An 18,486-nucleotide genomic window follows, 5' to 3' on the forward strand; every position below is an offset into this window, starting at 1 on the left:
CTGCCTTGTACTCTGTGTCTTTATTAATGCAGTTGAAGATGGCAGTACTACTGCCTATTACCACTACTATTGAGGCAAAGAAGTTGAACTACAAAACACTTAAGGGAGTTAGTGTTGCCTATAGTCCCAGTGAAGGCATCAAGCTCTCTTTCACCAATAGGCTACCTCTAGGCAGGATATACAAGCAGAGTTCAGGTCTCTCAATTGATATTCCCTAAACTGACCTTTTTATCCCCCCTTGCTGTAGAACTGAGTATGTTGGCAGGAGGAAGAGTTAGAGACACAAGTGAATTGTCCTTATATATGAATTTATTTCCCTTTGTGTTATCTGTTTACCTAGTGAGGTCACAGGTCCTAGGGATATCATTATATTAAAAAAATAAACTACAATGATTCTAAGACCATATCAGTAAGAACTCAGTCCTTCACAACATCTTAGCAAAGATGGGACAAAGGTTATGGCTTTTGATATAAACAGATAGATGCCAGAGAAGGTAGAGCATTGGATCTGGCATTAGGAAGACCTGAGTTCAAATCTGTTCTCACGCATGTATCAGCTGTGTGACCTTGGGCAAGTCATTTTTCTTCTGTTTATCTCAGTTTCTTAAACTTAGAAATGAGAACAATAATAGCTCTTACTTCGAAAGATTATTCCAAAGATGAGACAAGGTCATATTTCTAAAGCGCTTAGCACAGTGTTAAGCACTTAACTTTCTTTTCCTCCTTTCTTCCTTCCTCCTCCTTCTCTCCCTTCCTTCCTTCCTCCTTTCCTTTCTCCCTCTCACCCTCCCTTCTTTTTCTCCTTCATTCCTTCCTCCTCTCCTTTCCTTTCTTCCTTCCTTCCTCCTTTCCCCTTCCCTCCCTTCCTCTCTTTCTTCTTCCCTCCCTCTCATCCTTTTCTCCTTACCTTCTTCCTTTCTTTTCTCCCTTCTTTCCTCCCTTTCTTTCTAGTACCTTCTCTCTGTTAATTATTTCTAATTTATCCTTCATATAACTTGTTTGTATATAATTGTTTGTATTAGACTGTGAACTTCCTGGGGACAGGAGAATCTTTACATACTTAGTGCTTAAAACAGTATCCAACATCTGGTGAACAAATAATAAATGCTTAATGACTGTCAAGTATTTGAACTTGATCATGTTTTTCATTCACCAAGGTTTTGCTGAGTTCATCTTCTGAATTCATCTCTTTGACTGGGCACTGTGATGACTAGAAAGAAGTAAAAACAGTTTCTTTCCTAGAGAACTATAGTTGAAAACGCAAGATGTGAAGATGTGGAGATGTTTTCTATATATATATATGAAATCATTGAACAACCAGAGAGTACAAGTTCTTGCCAACATGTAAGATTTACCCTTTGAGATTACCACCATAACATCAGTTTCAACCCAATTTCCTTCCGCAGGGCTTCTATGAGCAGAACTTTGCAAACATCTCTGTGGTCCTCCTCCTTCCCCTTCTCTAGCCCTCTACCTATAGAGTGAACTGCCAAGCACCAGGCTTTCTGAGGGCTGCTGGCAATGACATGTTATTTTATGGAACATGGAATCAGAGATGTGAAATGCACAGTTCATAAATGGCGTGGGGGTAGAGGCAGGTGGAGGAAAGGAGACCACATTTTTAAAATTGGGATGGCTGTTTTTTCTAAGAGCATTCCTAGGTCAGCTAAGGAGTAGGTTTGGGCAATGTGATAACTTCAACAGAAAAATATCCATTTTATTTAAAAAAAAACTCCTGGTATATGGGAGATTTTAATCATGTTCATTCTCCTCCTCTGGCAATTGCCACCATCAGTTCCTCTACTGTGGAACAGACTGATATATAGCATCATAATTCATAAAAATTAGTTCATAGTTCATATTCATCAACATTAAGGTTTAGAAATCACTGAAGCCAACCCCCTCATTGTATTCATTGGGAACCTGGAAATATACACACCCACATATATGTATATGTATGCATACATATATGTATATGCATATAGCTTTTCATATGTGTGTAGATATGGATGTTTCTTTCTTTCTGTGTATCTATCTATCTTTTTAATAGCATTGTCTTAAGTACTTAACAAATATTATCTCATTTAATTCTCCACCTCTAGATATTCCTATTTTCTAGTTTAGGAAAATGATGCAAATTAAGCATCTTGCTCAGGATCTTATGGCTAGGAATATCTAAGGAAGAACTTAAACTCAGCTCTCCCTGATTCCATACCCAGAATCCTTATCTACCACACTATCTTTAATTATTGTTTATCCTTTATTCTCAAAGAAGACCATGATATCAGGGAGGTGATGCTATGACATGAATGTGAATTGGATTTGAGTGAAGGGAAGCTGTGCTTTTCAGTTCATTTTCTCCTCTACAGTCATCTGGGTATCTATTAAGTGTCTAGTAGTCTTAATAAGACTATTAAGTGTTTAATGTCTGAGATCAGATTTTAACTCAGGTCCTCTTGACTCCAGGGCTGGTGTTCAATCCACTATAACCACCTAGCTGCCCTTAACCATCTATAATATAGAATATATATATATATATATATATATATATATATATATATATATGTCCCAAACCATACACACACACACAAACACACACACACACATACACACACACACATATTGTTGTTGTTTTTCTGTTGCTCTGGTCATGTGCAACCCTTCATTACTCTTTATGGGGTTTTCTTGGTAAAGACACTGGAGTGATTTACCATTTCCTTCTCCAGTTTATTTGACAGATGAGGAAACTGAGGCAAACAGAGTTAAGTGACTTGCCTAGGCTTACACAGCTGGTAAGTGTCTGAGGCCAGACTTGAACTTAGGAAGAAGGGTCTTCCTGACTCTAGACCAGGCTCTCTATTCTCTATATCAGCTAGCACATAGAAGTTTATATATAAATATATGAGTATATATTAATAAATGTTCATATACTTATATAATTCATATATTATTTATACTCATGTAAATGTAATATAAAATACAATGCATAATAATATAATTTAATAAATGTTATATTTATCTATATACACATAAATGTAATGATATCATTTTATAGGTTGATAAAAGGAGAAATGGATAGACTTACCCATGGTTATCTATAAAGTTTGTGACGGACCTTAGACTTCTGACTTGTTAACCTGGACTCTTTCTATAGTGCTTAGATGCAAATATTAAATAAACCTCTGCTGGATCTTTGAAGTAGATGACTCTTAATTTTGATGGAGGAACAATCTCTCTTCCTTACCATTCCTCTGCTCTATTGGAAGTGTTGGAAGGGAAAGTTTCAAGCTTAATTCCCCTCAGTCTTCAGATTTCTTTGCTTACTAGTGTCTGGGACAAAGACTCTGGGGAGAGAAACAGAGCAAAAAGGGGTAAGCTTCTGGACAATTTTATCCTCATGAAGTAAAAAAACAAGATTTAGATTACCATTTATTTAAACAATTATTACCAGTCATCAAATTTTCCTGTTGATTCACAAACAGATGAGAAGCCACCACATTCTGGTAAGTGGAGAGCATTGAAGCTGCCACCTTCCCACAGATTTCACATCTGGTGAGCTAAATTGGTACTAATAAACCAGTCAATGACTGAGATTCACAGAATATCGGTTGGAAGAAAGCTAAGAGATTGGTGCAACCCTCTCATTTTACAAATAAAGAAACTAAGACTTGGGTGATTAACTTGCCTTGGCAAGGCCCACAAGTAATGGAAACAGCATAAATATAGTGCCAGAAGACATGTGTTTAAATCCCAAACCTGTCTCTTAAGCTACTTGTGAAGCTTTGAACAGGCCATATAAGATTTCTGGGTCTCATTTTTCTTAACTCAATAATAAAAGTGAATAAACTATCTGACCACTAAATTCTCTGCTCATTCTAAATTCTATAAGGTCCCAGAACTGGTTAAAATAGGTCCCAGATAAGGAACCCCCACATAGTATACTTTCTATTGTAGCCTGGTACCACCGAATTTTCTTTTTAACTCATAAACTTCATACCTATAACATGGAGAGGATAATTCCATTTCACAGCCACAGAATAGAGCCTCAAAACATCCCAGCATCTTTACAAGTGGGAATCATGAATCACAAGAGATGCCAGGTTAGAAAATGGGAATGACCCAGCAAACTAAGTCAAATGTTAAGAATCACCAATTCATGTTTTACCAAGGGCTAGTGAAAGGCATCGTTTCAAACAAAGTCATCAAGCACAAAGCCTTTAAATGCTTTGTTTCAGGTCAGTTTGTTAGGAGTGAGTTCTACTTAATTCAAAAAGTATTTATTAAAAAGCTACTACATGCTGAGCACTATGTGAGATTCAGAGATTAAAAAAAATTTTGAATGAACAAAATTCTATTTTCTAATCCTCCAATGTGCCATCTATACATTGAAAAGAAAAAAAGAACTAGACCCTTGTAACAAATCTGAATATATTGTCAAACAAAACATATTCCCACATTCAACATGGCAGAAAGTGTGTCTCATTCTCCATCTGAATCTATAACTTTTTATTGAGTATAGGTAACATGTTTTATTATCAGTCTTTTAGAATCATTTTATGGATTAATTTTTTGAAATTAAAATTTTTTCAACAGTTATAGGGTTGGGGCAGCTAGGTGGCGTAGTGGATAAAGCACTGGCCTTGGAGTCAGGAGTACCTGGGTTCAAATCCGGTCTCAGACACTTAATAATTACCTAGCTATGTGGCCTTGGGCTAGGGGAAAAGGGAAAGTTTCAAGCTTAATTCCCCTCAGTCTTCAGATTTCTTTGCTTACTAGTGTCTGGGACACTAAAACCTAAAAAAAAGAGTTATAGGTTTATGATATCTTATCTTTGGAAGAGAAATTCAGAACTCTTAGTTAATCCAATGTCCTCAGTTTTCATTTGAAGTTTTGAGAAATGACATGATTAACTCAAATTCATCAGAGTTAATAGGTTCAAATTAAGTTTTTCTGATTTTATATCTTTATTCTATAATTTAAGGTGAAAATTACCAGTCACACCCTTGGAAAATTTGCTATTTAATATCCTAGATATAGCATAGATACTTCTAAAGGCTTTTACAAGATAGACTATGATAAGGACCAAGAAGGGATTCAGATGAAGCATTATAAGAAAATATGGGGCAAGAGAGATAACATTTAGCTGAAGAGGTGGAGTGGAATGAGAGAAAACTCTATGGAGAAGGGGATACATGATCTGGACCTTTAAGACATAAAAAGAAAAGATCAATAAACAGAGATGGTCCTTTATGCACAGGATCCAGTAAAGGATTTGATCCTTTCCTTTCTTCCCACTGTCATTTTCACAATCTTCCTCTTCTTCACTAGGTGAGCAGTCACCCATCTTTATTTAAAGTTAACTATCCTGTTCACATGTTTGTTACTGACTTCCTTAATCTCTCACAGTCATCCTCTGCACCCCAATCTCTGCCTCTTTGAACACCCTGAGCTCTCATTTCCTCAACATATTAAACTCCTGTGATTTCTGACTTCAATTTACTTTTAACAATATATGAGTAGTCACAACTTATTATTATCCCTTCTTTACTGAATTTGACCAAGATATCATCCAATCCTATTGGTTTTAGGCATGGAATTTGTTATTTTAGGTATAGTTAATATATTGATACTGTAGAAAGCCATAGAAGATGCAATCTCTGTTTTCAAAGTAGTTCTAATGATAGAATTGCAGGCAGTAGTATTGTATTCCGTCCCTGCTCCCTCCCTCCCTCCCTCCCTCCCTCCCTCCCTCCCTCCCTCCCTTCCTTCCTTCCTTCCTTCCTTCCTTCCTTCCTTCCTTCCTTCCTTCCTTCCTTCCTTCCTTTTGTATGAGTGCACAGGAGCAGGAGAGGGTTTTTTTTAATACCTCTAAGCTTATACCATAATATAGGTGCCCACCTAGCCTGCTTATGCGTAAGATTGTTTTATAAAGCAGAAGCCAGTAAAACAGAGTTGGAAAGGGGTATGTTGTTTTACCTTCTACATCTTGGCTGTGTCTGAAGGTGTCGCTCTGCAATTTCCAGAGTAAGACTCCCCAATTTGAGCTCCCAGCCCCCAAGGATGCTAACAATAGGAAGAAAATGAGCTGAAGTCAACAAAGCTCCTAAGTTAACAAATACATCTCCTTCTTTTCTTTTCTTTCAATTCTTACTGAAATGGTAATTTAAAGCCTCTAACAGCTCATCAGGGCATTGAGGTGAGGCAGGAGGTGGGGGAGTGGTGGTGGTGGTGTATTTATGTTCACATCTGCCAGTTTGTCTTATGCTAGAAATTGCATGGCTGATGAAAGCCATACAGTGAGGCTCAGCTCTGCTCCAGTCCTGAAAGGAACAGAGCAGCATTTAACACTAATCCCTAGTGGCCAACCAGCCTTGTGCTTCTAACTTCAGGACAATCCCTTCCCAACACTACTCCCCCCACCCCCAGCTGCAGAGCCATACCGTTTCATGCATTTCTAGACAGCCAATGCATATTCATGTCCAGGCATCCAGTGTCCTAGGAAAACTGAATGCTTTGGGTATTTATTAATTACTCTCTGCTGCTTCCATGACAGAGACACAAACAAAATTTCCTTCATCATGTAGAAGGCTAGAATGTCACCAGCCAGCAAAGGGTTTATTGGAGTGGAAAAAAATAATAACACATCATTAATGAGAAGAGCATGGTCTAGTGACCTGGGCACAGGAGGAGGGAATCAGGAGTCCTGAGCTGGATTCTCATTTTACTCAATGCATGCTGCAGTGGAAAGGATACTGGATTTGGAATGAGAAGATCTGAATTACAATTCTGACTGCTAATTTTCTGTACAATCTTGGGCAAGTGACTTAATTTCTCTGGGACTGAGTTTCCTCACTGGTAAAATTAGGAGGTTGTACTGGATCGGAATTTTTTTGCAAGGCAATCAGTTTGAGTCACTTGCCCAAGGTAACACAGTTAAATAATAATTAAGTGTCTGAGGCTGGATTTGAACTCAGGTCCTCCTGACTCTAGGACTCTTGCTTTGATCTACTGCACCACCTAGCTGCCCCTGGATCAGGACTTTTTAGTCATGCTTTGAGGAACTTGTTTTTTTAAAAAAATAATACCTGCATTTGAATATAATTGGTTTCTTTTTAATCCTATGAATTTTATATTTTTGAAAATTAAAAAAATTAAAAAAAATAAAATTATTCTGAAATTCTAAAAATATTCTGAAATCTATTCTATAAGTTTGACCAGATGGAAAACAATTGGAAATTAATGAATCCTTCAATTGGGGAATGACTTAAACTGTGGTGTATATATGTCATGGAACACTATTGTTCTATTAGAAACCAAGAGGGATGGGAATTCAGGGAAGCCCAGAAGGATTTGCATGAACTGATGCTGAGCAAGATGAGCAGAACCAGAAAAACATTGTACATCCTAACAGCAACATGGGGGTGATGATCAACCCTGATGGACTTGCTCATTCCATCAGTACAACAACCAGGGACAATTTTGGGCAATCTGCATTGGAGAATACCATCTGTATCAGAGAAAGAATTATGGACTTGGAACAAATACCAAAGACTATTACTGTCAAATTAGGGGAAAAAAGAATTATATCATTATGTAATTTTACTATCTCATTCTTTATTTTTCTTCCTTAAGGATATGATTTCTTTCTCATCACATTCAGCTGAGATCAGTGTATACCATGGAAGCAATGTAAAGACTAACAGAATGTCTTCTGTGGGGGGTGAGAAGAGGGAAGCAAGAATGGGGAAAAATTGTAAAATTCAAAATAAATAAAATCTTTCTTAAAAAAAGTTTGACCAGACTGCTATGGGGGTTCAGGACACACGCAAATAGTTTAAACTCTCCTTTGCTAGATCATATTTAAGTTCTCTTTCCAGCTCTAAATACTGTGATCTTAAATGAACCATACCAACATGATTATGAGCTGTAAGATGATTATTATCAGTAAGAACAGAAAGATCTATCGAAATTCAGAGAGAACTCAGAATGCATAAGTGGAGAAAAGTAGGAATGAGTGAAGGAGTCGCAACCAAAGCAAAAGAAATGGATATTAATAAGCTAAAGATGAATTCTTCTGGCTAACCTATTTTTCCTTAAGTCATACTAGTCTTTGTCTTGTGGCATTTTTTGTATATACTTCCACTCCCTTCCACTCTTTCTGTCTAATGAGCCTTTTGATCAGGGCTTTCCTAGACATACCTACGCATGAAGAAAGGTGTGGATTTTTAAATAATGACTCAAAGGAAGGGGATAATGCTTAACCCAAGAAATTGAGTTACTGATTATTGAATTTTAGACATTTGTAGGAGAGAATTTGTGACCTGGCAACATCTATTTTTGCTCCTCAACTTATCCCCTCCTCCCAGAATATGATTATTTAGTTGAAGTGATTGAGTTTAGTTACAGTGGTTGAGTCTTATTTTTATCTTCTCCAAAAATCAAATCCATTTAGTTTGCTACTATAACTTATTAGATAAGTATTAAACCTATATATTATTCATCAATTGAATATAATTGAATAATTATCAATAATTCAATAATAATTCAATATTCAATTATATTTGATATAAATTGAACTAAAATGAAGATTAGATAGGTGTAATATATGCTGAGAGTATGGCTAAAAGTTACATGAATCATGTGATTCCATGGTATTCATATAATATTAAAGGATTGAGGAAGGCCTCTAGAAATATGGGTGTGTAGGAAGACTTGGGCAGGAGTCACGCATATTGAGAAGATATCGAGGAGTGGTGATTGGTATCTTTAGAGGGATTACCCACATGGCAAGAACACAGATGTATCAGAAGTCTTGAAATCAAAAGCACATTTGTTTTGTTTTCTTCAGCAAAACGTGTGGTTCTGGGGCCAGATCACTTTTATTGCTTCTATCTAAGATTGCCTTTAGGGTCTGAAACCTTTTTTTCCTCATCCCTCAGGAGCCAGGCACAGATAAAGTGACTGTACCTTTAGGCTTACTGTTAAAATTAATTTCTTTTTTAAAATTTTTTTGTTTTAATTTTTATTTTAATTTACATTTTTATTTATTTGCACATTACTAAAATAGCCTTGTAAGAGTAAACATATTCCTCCCTCCCCCACAAAAATAAAAATCCTCACAAGAAATAAAGTGAAAGAAAAAAATGTGCTTCAAGTCTGTACCCTGATATCATCAGCTCTGTCTCTGGGGGTGGATAGCATTCTTTATCATAAGTCCATCAGAGAAGGTACTTCTATATTTTTCCACAGTTGCTGTTGCTGATTGTAATTCCCACTATCCATTTCTCCCTACTACCATTTATTTTCTTTCTCCTTTCACTCTGTCTTCAAATGTATGCTATGGGGCAACAGAGTGGCACAGCAGACAGAGCACTGGCCCTGGGCCAGGAGGCCCTGAATCCACATCTCACCCCAGATACCAATCCCCATGATCCTGAAAAGCTACCCAATCCCATCACTTTGCAAAAAATAAAAAAGAAAATGTGTTATATCTGACTATTCTCTTCCATGATCCCTCTCCCCTCCCCCATCCCCTTTCTCCCATCCCCCTTCTCTCCTGTTTCTTTTAGATTTCAATGCCCTATTAAGTATGTATGTTGTTTCCTCTCTGAGCCATTTCTGATGAGAATAAAGGTTCCCTCATTCCCCCTCACCTTTCCCCTTCCATACCATTGCAAAAGCTATTTCTTGACTCTTTTACTTGAAATATCTTAGTTTATCCTACCTCTCCTTTCCTTTCTCTCAGTACAATTCCTTTTCACCCATTGACTCCATTTTTGCAATGTGTTATACCTTCAAATTCAGCTCCTTCCTGTGCCTTGTCTATATATACTCCTAACTGTTCTAATAAATGAAAAGGTTCATATGAGTATTATCAGTATCATCTTCCCATGCAAAAATACATGCAGTTCATTATCTTTAAGTCCCTCATAATTTACCCTTCCTGTCCATCCTCTCTATGCTTCACCTGAGTCTTATACTTGAAGATCACACTTTCTGTTCAGCTCTGGCCATTTCAACAGGAACATTTGAAATTCTCCTGCTTCATTGAAGTTTTCTGGGTAGTTGATTTTTGGTTACATTCCAAACTCTTTTGCCTTCCAGAATATTATATTCCAAGCCCTACAAGCCCTTAATGTGGATGCTGCTAGGTCTTATGTGATCCTACCTGGAGCTCTGTAATATTTGAATTGTTTCCTTTTGACTGCTTGTAATATTTTCTCTTTGACTTGGGAGTTCTGGAACTTGGCTATGATATTCCGCAGGGTTAATTTTGGTTCTCTTTCTGGAGGAGATGGGTAGATTCTCTCAATTTCTATCTTACCCTCTGCTTCTAGAACATCAGGGCAACTTTACTGTAGAAATTCTTTAAAAATAAAGTTAAGGTTGTTTTACTGAACATGACATTCAGGTAGCCCAATAATTTTAAAATTATCTCTCTTGGATTTGTTTTCCAGGTCAATTTTTTTTTCAATTAGATATTCATGTTTTCTTCTAGTTTTTCAGTCTTTTGATTTTGTTTTATTGTATCTTGATTCTTCACAAAGTCATCAGCTTCCTTTAGCTCCATTCTACATCTGAAGAAGTTTTGTCCAGAGAGTTTTCTTATTAACTTTTCCATCTGGCCAATCCTGATTTTTAAGGTATTCTTTTCCTCATTAACTTTTTTCCATTTTACACCAACTGGTTTTTAACACTTTTTTTCTTCAGCATTTTTTGGATCTCCACCAAGATGCTGACCTGGTTTTCATGTTTTTCCTGCATTGCTCTCATTTCTCTTCCCAATTTTTCCTCTGGCTCTCTTATTTGATTTTCAAAATCTTTTTTGAGTTCTGCCTTAGTTTGAGCCCAACTCCTATTTTTCTTAGATGTTTTGATTACAGAAGTTTGGACTTTTTCCATCTTCTGAGTGTGTGTTTTGATCCTCCATGGGACCAAAGTAATTGTTTATGGTCAGGTTCCTTTTTTTCTGTTTGCTCATTTCCCCATCCTGTGCCCTGGTTTTGGGGTGCTTCCCAAGTTTTTGAGCATTATTGGGACACCTCCTGCAAGGACCTCAGTTCCTTCAAGGTCTTATGAGATACTCTGCTCTCCTGGCCTGTGATTTGTTCTGTGGGTGACCACAAGCTGTGAGGAGGGTCCCTGCTCTATGCCATTGGGGGCCCCCAGACTGTAACCAGGGTCTGAATATGGACAAAGTGCAAGAGTCCTGTCCTAGGTACAGAGGACAGACATCGACAATCTACCTCCGTCCCCTTACCTTCTGTGAGCTGAGTACTCTGGAAACAGCTGCTAGGCAGCTCTCTACTGGGCTGCTCTGTGGGCCTGCTTTCATGTCCTGGGATCTGGGCTGCACTGAGGGCCACAGCTGCACTGAAGAGGGACACACTGGCCTGGGGTTTTCACTTGCTCTGGCAGAGGTTTCCCCACTGATCTTCCAAGTGGTGCTTGGTATTCTCTGGTTTGGCAGGTCAGGAAACAGTTTTTCTCCCAGGAGCTGGTACTCCCAGGGACCCAAGCACCCTGTGGGTTGTTTCTAGGGGCCTGGAAATCCTTTGTTCCAGTGGGGTGATCCTAGCTGCACTGCTGCTTCCTCCAACCCCATGGAACAGAGCCTTCCCATGATCTTCCAGGTTACCTTGGACTGGAGAATTGCCTCAGTGGATCTTTCTGTGGGTTGTCTTTTGAAAATTTAATTAGAGTCATAATTTTAATATTTTGGAGAGAGCTCCTAGGAAAGGCTGTTCTCATGCTGCCATCTTGGCTCTGTCCCTCTCTAAAATTATTTTCATTATGGTGAGGTGAAACAAGGAAAGGATTCAGAATCCAATTTGACTTCTTTTCTCAGCTAACAGCTCTGGAGACATTGAACATGTGGCTAACAGAAGGTGTGATGGACTAAGTTTTAATCAGCAAAATAGACATAATTTCCTTGAGAGTCTTTTATGAGGATTAGCAAGCACTTGGACTCAGGTATTTTTTTTTAATCTCAATACATACATATAAATCTGTCAAGATGAAATTGAGAACATTGAGAAAATAATTTAACAATTAGCCCAATGATACAGATACCCATTCATTCTTTCCAATAGAATGGTTAAAAAAATTAAATCAATACATCTCCTAGACCCTATTGGGTTTATATGACAAAAGGTCACCTGACCAAAAATAGAGCAACAGATAGAGATAAAGGAATAGAGACAGAGAGAGACAAGGAGAAATAGAGAGATACAGAGGAAGAAATAAAAGCTTTCAGAAATAAAAAGCAGATAAAACATAAACAAAAATAAATACATAGTTAAGGTGGGCAGATTTGGTCTACTATGGTAGAGAGGGCAAGACTGAAAGTTTAACTTGGAAGAGTGAGACCTAATCTATTCAAGAACCAGTGACAAAATGATAGATATCCTCTGCATATCTTCCCTATAACTTTCCTATTAATTTTGGTTTATTTAGCTCACATATATGAGAAGATAGGGGGTAAAAATAGCTTCTCTAGAAGCTCCTTACACTTTCTTAGGGTCTGGAAGTTAGATCGCATCTTCCACATTTCAAATATTATACCATCCTTGATGATCCTTGATGATCCTTGATTACATTTTAGAAGAGGTTCTTCTTTTTAGGTGTTAGGTCAGTTTTTGTTTTTGTTTTAAAATTATAACTCTGTTAAACAGAAAAAAAACCATTTCCTCAATTCAGTTTTCTGCTTCGTTGTGGTGACTGGAACTGGAACAGAAGAAAGGGAGAAGTGTGCAATATTATGCTTTACAGAAGGCACCAAGAAACTAATTAATAGTAGCAATTTTGAGAATATTTTAGTGAATAATATTTCTGTACAAGTTTTGCCTCTCTGAGATATAGGTATATTCATCTTGTATGCAATTTTTTCAGTATTCTAGTTACTAGTAAATTCCTTCAACTCATCTTTTTTATTCACCCCTTCTCATCACTGGTCAGATGTTTCATGGACTTTAATGTTGCCATAGAGAACATGAAGGTAGGAAGAGGAATATTGCAGCTAAAGGGACTTCAGACGAAGTTGAACATCATCCTGATTGCAAACAACTAACAAAAGCAGACCAAAAAAGTGCATCAAATTGAAATAATTACTTGTCAAATTCAACACCCCTGCTGCTTTCCTTGTCCTAATTTATTATAGTTCAAACCATAGGTATTGTTCTTTTGAAGGTATCTTTTACAATTTACTATATTGAAAACACTAGAAACTCTTTCCATTTTCTGGTTCCATCATTATTCTACTTATTTTGGGGATAAGGGGAAAGAATTAAACACTTTTTTGTTGTGATAGTGGTCACCATTCTTGTAATTATTTCATCCTGATTTCCATCTGCATCAATACTTCTCATTTCTAATTTCTAGCTTCACTCAGAACACCACCACCACCATAGATTAATTCAGGACCAAGGACAACACCCAGCACTAGTCTGTATGTAGAAGGATAAAGTGGGTAAATACACAAGGTATTCTTCTACAGGAACTTTTTGTTCAGCAGCAGCAGACACTCTTCATTCAAATAACTCATTTATTTTCCATAAGCTTGGATATTCAAAAAAGCCCAACATTTTATTTCCACCAAAGGGAAAAACCTTATTCTCTGTTGCTTTCTGGCACCTACTTTTCTCTTTTTTCTAACCCAAGCCTCATCAAGGTGTTAGGTATTATAAGGATAGATTGTTTGTGTGTGTGTGTGTGTGTGTGTGTGTGTGTGTGTGTGTAAAATGGCATGGGTGCTGTCTTTTAATTATTGCATAAATTAGATTTAAATGAGGCAAAATTGCATGAAGTCATCATCCCCACTATCTCTTCCAAAGTTAACACAGTCTAATGTGTGTGTGTGTGTGTGTGTGTGTGTGTGTGTGTGTATGTGGTTTCTTTTTTAATGCACAGAAAAGAGTTATTAAATTTGGAGTTGGAACACCTGCCTCTGCCACTTACTTCCTGTATGATCTTGGGCAAGTCACCTAATTTCTCTGGGCCTCATCTCTCAGCTTCCTCATTTGTAAAATGAGGAGGTTGCAAGTGATGTGTGAAGTTCCATATAACTCTGAATCTATGATCCTATGATGTGTGGGAACATATGTATTTGGTCTTTTGCTGTTCATCCATTGTGAATAAAATCAGCACTGGGAAGGGGGATCAACTTAATATTCTTTCTACAATTTCCTTTCTAGCTCTTTGTAAATTTTTTCTTTGACTTCATCATGATTTGTTATGGTGGCAGCATAGGCACTGATGATGGTGTTGTGGTATTTTCCTGCAAGTGGTAATCACATTGTCATGAAATTGTATTTCACTGTTTTAGGTAGCCATATGAACTTGTTTTAGTAGATAAGTTTTGATCTCAAAACCAACCCCAGCTTCATTGTGCTCCCTTTCACTGTGGCCATTCCAGAAAAACTCATATCCAGCTTATACTTCAGTAAACTGGTCTTCATTTGCTAGCCTTGTTTCACTCAAGGCTACTATTTATATATGATACCTACTGGGTTTCTCTTGCAATAAGAACTTATTGTCTTTCAGTTCTATTGAATCTTTGTTGTCTGTGAGTATACATACATTCCATGTACAGATGGTGAGCGAAATCTTCTTTGAAGAAGTTTTTGTATTTTTGTACATTTTTTTTTATTTTTATCTCAGAATGGGATACTTCCTGACATGGTAACCAGATCCGGATTGGTAAACAGATATTTTTAGGGCACCTTTTCTAGCTCCTTCTTCACCAGGAAATGAAAATCATGATCCTTAAAAGGCTGCTTAGACACCTAGAGGGTTGATGAATCACATTGCCGCTTCCAAGGAGGAGATGACTCCATGACCTAGGCCACCTAGAAGCAGGGTTGAGGCTATAGCTCCCAATGTATCAGCACTTGCTGTTTCATCACTTGCCTGTTGCCACAGGACTTTGAGATAGGAATGGCAAAATCGTATGGGTGATGTCTTTTGATAAGTGCATAAATTAGATTTAAGTGAGGCAAAGCTGCATGAAGTTGTCATCCTCACAGTCTCTTCCAAAGTTAAAGGAGTCTAGTGACAAGACAGAGTCAAGATGACTAATGATGCCTATTGGATGATCTCTTGCATCTTTGATGTCTAACCAAACTCTAAGCACTCCATAGCACCTATGTCAGCTGTCTTCATGAGTGTTGGAACAAATTGTTCTCATCTTCCCATTACTACAGGGGAAGACTTCACATGCTTGTAGTAGATCTCCTCTCCTATAATTCATCAATAGGTCTGATAACATCTCAGTTGCCCTCAACCTGGTTTAACCTGTCTATCAAAGTGGTTTCCTGGGATGTGACCACTGTGCATGCTTCTTGGAAACACTGGTGAGAGGTGACTCGGACATCATATGGAAAGCAGTACTAAAAAGGGCTTGGCAGGTCTCACACCAGTTTGTAGTCTTCCTTGAACGTGCCCTGTATCCTAGTTGTGTGAGCAAAGATAACTTGCTTAATATTGCTGAACTTTTTGAGATGGTGGCACTTAAATAATGGGAGAAATAGGATAGGGTAAGTTAGGTTATTTTCTGTAATTATTGGAGATAATGGTATGACTAGGGTTGAAGAAATGTGAACAAAAGGTTTATAGCCAATGCTGGTGGAATTACATAAGAAGTAAATGAGAGCAGAGGACTCTTATTGGGCAGCAGTAAAGGCCAAGAACAAGTAATATTACATGAATTTGAAGTATGTGAAATACGTTTGATGAGTTTGGAGAGTAAATGAAGTATTTATTGAATTTTCTACCCCCATCCAGTACTTTCTGCTATGTCTTATTCTTTAGAGAGTATATGTGGGATACATTTTCCTCCCTTGCCCCAGGAAAATGTAACTTCAGTGGCTCACACTATGCTTATTCATATCTAGCACTTACTAAATGCTTGATTGGCGGGAGTGATGCAGCTGTCATGACATGGCATAGATAAATAAGAAAGGGTTCTGGAAGGCATGCCATGAGAGGAAAAGCCCTGAAAAATTCTATCATGCAAGGTCCTGGTAATAATATACTGTGCCTGCTGTTCAAGGATCTAATTACTAATTATTTAAAACTTGACAGCAACTGGCTGGTCACTAATGGCTACATTCTTAAGCCATAAAATAATTGCCAAGATACTTTTTTTTAAGACTATGGTTTGACCATATCTTTCCCCTGTTCAAAAATATTCATTGACTTTCTATTGCCTCTCTGACAAAATAAAAACTTTTCCGAATGGTATTTAAAGCCCTTTACAATCTGGCTTTAAACCACATTTCCAACTTCATTTCACATGATTCCCTTTTATGCATTCTACATTCCTGGCAATTTCCAGAATTTACTGTGTTCCACTTCTTTGCTTTGCCCCATCCTGATAATGTACTTCCTTCTCTTCTCTGCTTTAAAGTAAGCTTATCTTCTTTTGGGGATCAACTTAGTTATCACCTCATCTGTGAAACCTTCCTTTATCCTTTCAATTGAAAGTATTCTGCTCCTCAAATTTTCTAAAAATACTTTGTTTAAATTCCTTACTCCCATCTATCACTTCCTGCTGTGTCTTATTCTTAACAATGTACGAGAGGGTTCCACCTCTCCCTCCCCTGAGAGAATGTAACTTCAGATCCTTGCTCTGTGCTTATTCATATCTAGCACTTATTGAATGCTTACTGGGTTGAACTGGAATAGGGGCAAGGCAGTATTATGGAAAGAGAGTTAGCTTTGGAGTGAAAAAGACTTCTATTCAAAACCTACCTCTGATTGGTGGTCATGGGCCACCATCTTACCATGGTCTTAATATCTCTATTCAGTTCTCAAAATTTATAAGTTACAAAGCAGGTGCTGACCTTCATTAATAGGAGGAATTTCCTTTTTATGAGGAATTTAAACCAATGAAGTCAGAGATTTTGTCTCCCTACAAAAATTGGAGATAATCATCTTTACCAAACTATGGCTAACTACTTTTTTTTCTCCCCTTCCTCTAAGAGGGGAAAAAAGCACAAAATGATATGGGTTTCTCCTTTTTTAGTCAGTGCTAGGCACTTTTCTAAGCCCTGGAGATACAAAGAAAGAAAAAAACATAGTGCCTGTCCTCAAGGAGCTCACAATCTAAAGGACTTTTTCAAATGATTTTCATCAGAATAAAGCTTGGATAAGATGTAGAACCTGATAGATGCAAATTCTATGTAGGAGAGAGAGTGCTTAAAAAAATATGACTCCTTCAATGTCAGTTCCTTTGAACTATCATGCTCTTCAGAAATCTGAATGCTAATAATTCTTTAGCTACCTTTTCTCTTTCCACTCTTCTCACTTCAATCCAAATTCTTCAGTGGCGAACACTGGATTTGAAGTCAGGGGAATTGGCTCTGCTTCTTTCTAACTTGAGTGAACTATGACAAATCACATCATCCTTAGTTTGATCTTCCATAAAATAGGGGACTGTACAAAAATGATTTCTAATATTCTTTCCAACTCTCAATTCAATATAATCCTCCATACCAATGTTAAGTAAGGTCTAGTGTTAGAACATAAAAGGTTTAGGTGTATTCATGAAAGACCATATTCTTAGGAATCAGAAGATCAAAATACTTTCTTTTACAAGATGAAACTCCATAAGGGTTGTTTTGTTTTATTTTGTTTTTGTTACCTTTCCAAGTGGACTACATGGTCTCTGAGGACCAATTTGACATTGAGATTTTGTGACTTCTTTCCAGATCTAACAGTCTAGTGTGTTGAAGGTCAAGCAGGAATCAGTAAACAAATAAGAAGTTTTGGATAGTATGTGAGAATTTTTCCTTTCTTTGTATTCCTCACCCTTCTTCAGTCAAACTTTTATTTTCAACTTAGGCTTAAAGGGCAGAATCATAGAAGCACAGTTTTAGAATCTGCTGTACTATTTTATATGGGTAGATCAAAACACATACTGTGACCCACTACTTATCAACAGAATGAAATTTAACCTGTCTCATAGGAAATAGTCATGGGGAAGGTAAGATAAAAGGAGAGATGGGAGTCAGTCCTTTGATCCAGGTATAGCTCAGTCATTGCTTTGTTGTGAAACTTTAGACAAGTCATTTTTCTCAGGACTTCAATTCTCTTATGCAAAATTCCATTATAATAGATAGTTTGTCTTATGCTAAAGGGCCATATAATGACTCCTAAAGCCCATGTAGTTTTCTCCTTGGTGGGTTTGGGGAGTTTGTTTTATAGGAAAGGTTATAACTTTAATCACAAGTGCTCTTACTCCCCAGTTATGAAAATTCCAAATAGGCAGACCTGGGATCTTTAATTAAATTTTCATTTATATATCTCTCTAGTTTACTCCTGAGGCCTTTGTGAAGAGGTAAATTTCAGGTTACTAGAAAAGTTTAGATAATGAAACAGCTGATTATCTTATGAGATCTGTGAATAGACAGGAGGGAAAGTTGGGGAAACAGCAGATTTTTTTTCACTAGATTTTCCTCAGCCCTTGAGTACATTATTAGGGTGGCA

Source organism: Macrotis lagotis, chromosome 1, assembly GCF_037893015.1.
Source record: "Macrotis lagotis isolate mMagLag1 chromosome 1, bilby.v1.9.chrom.fasta, whole genome shotgun sequence".
NCBI lineage: Eukaryota > Metazoa > Chordata > Mammalia > Peramelemorphia > Peramelidae > Macrotis > Macrotis lagotis.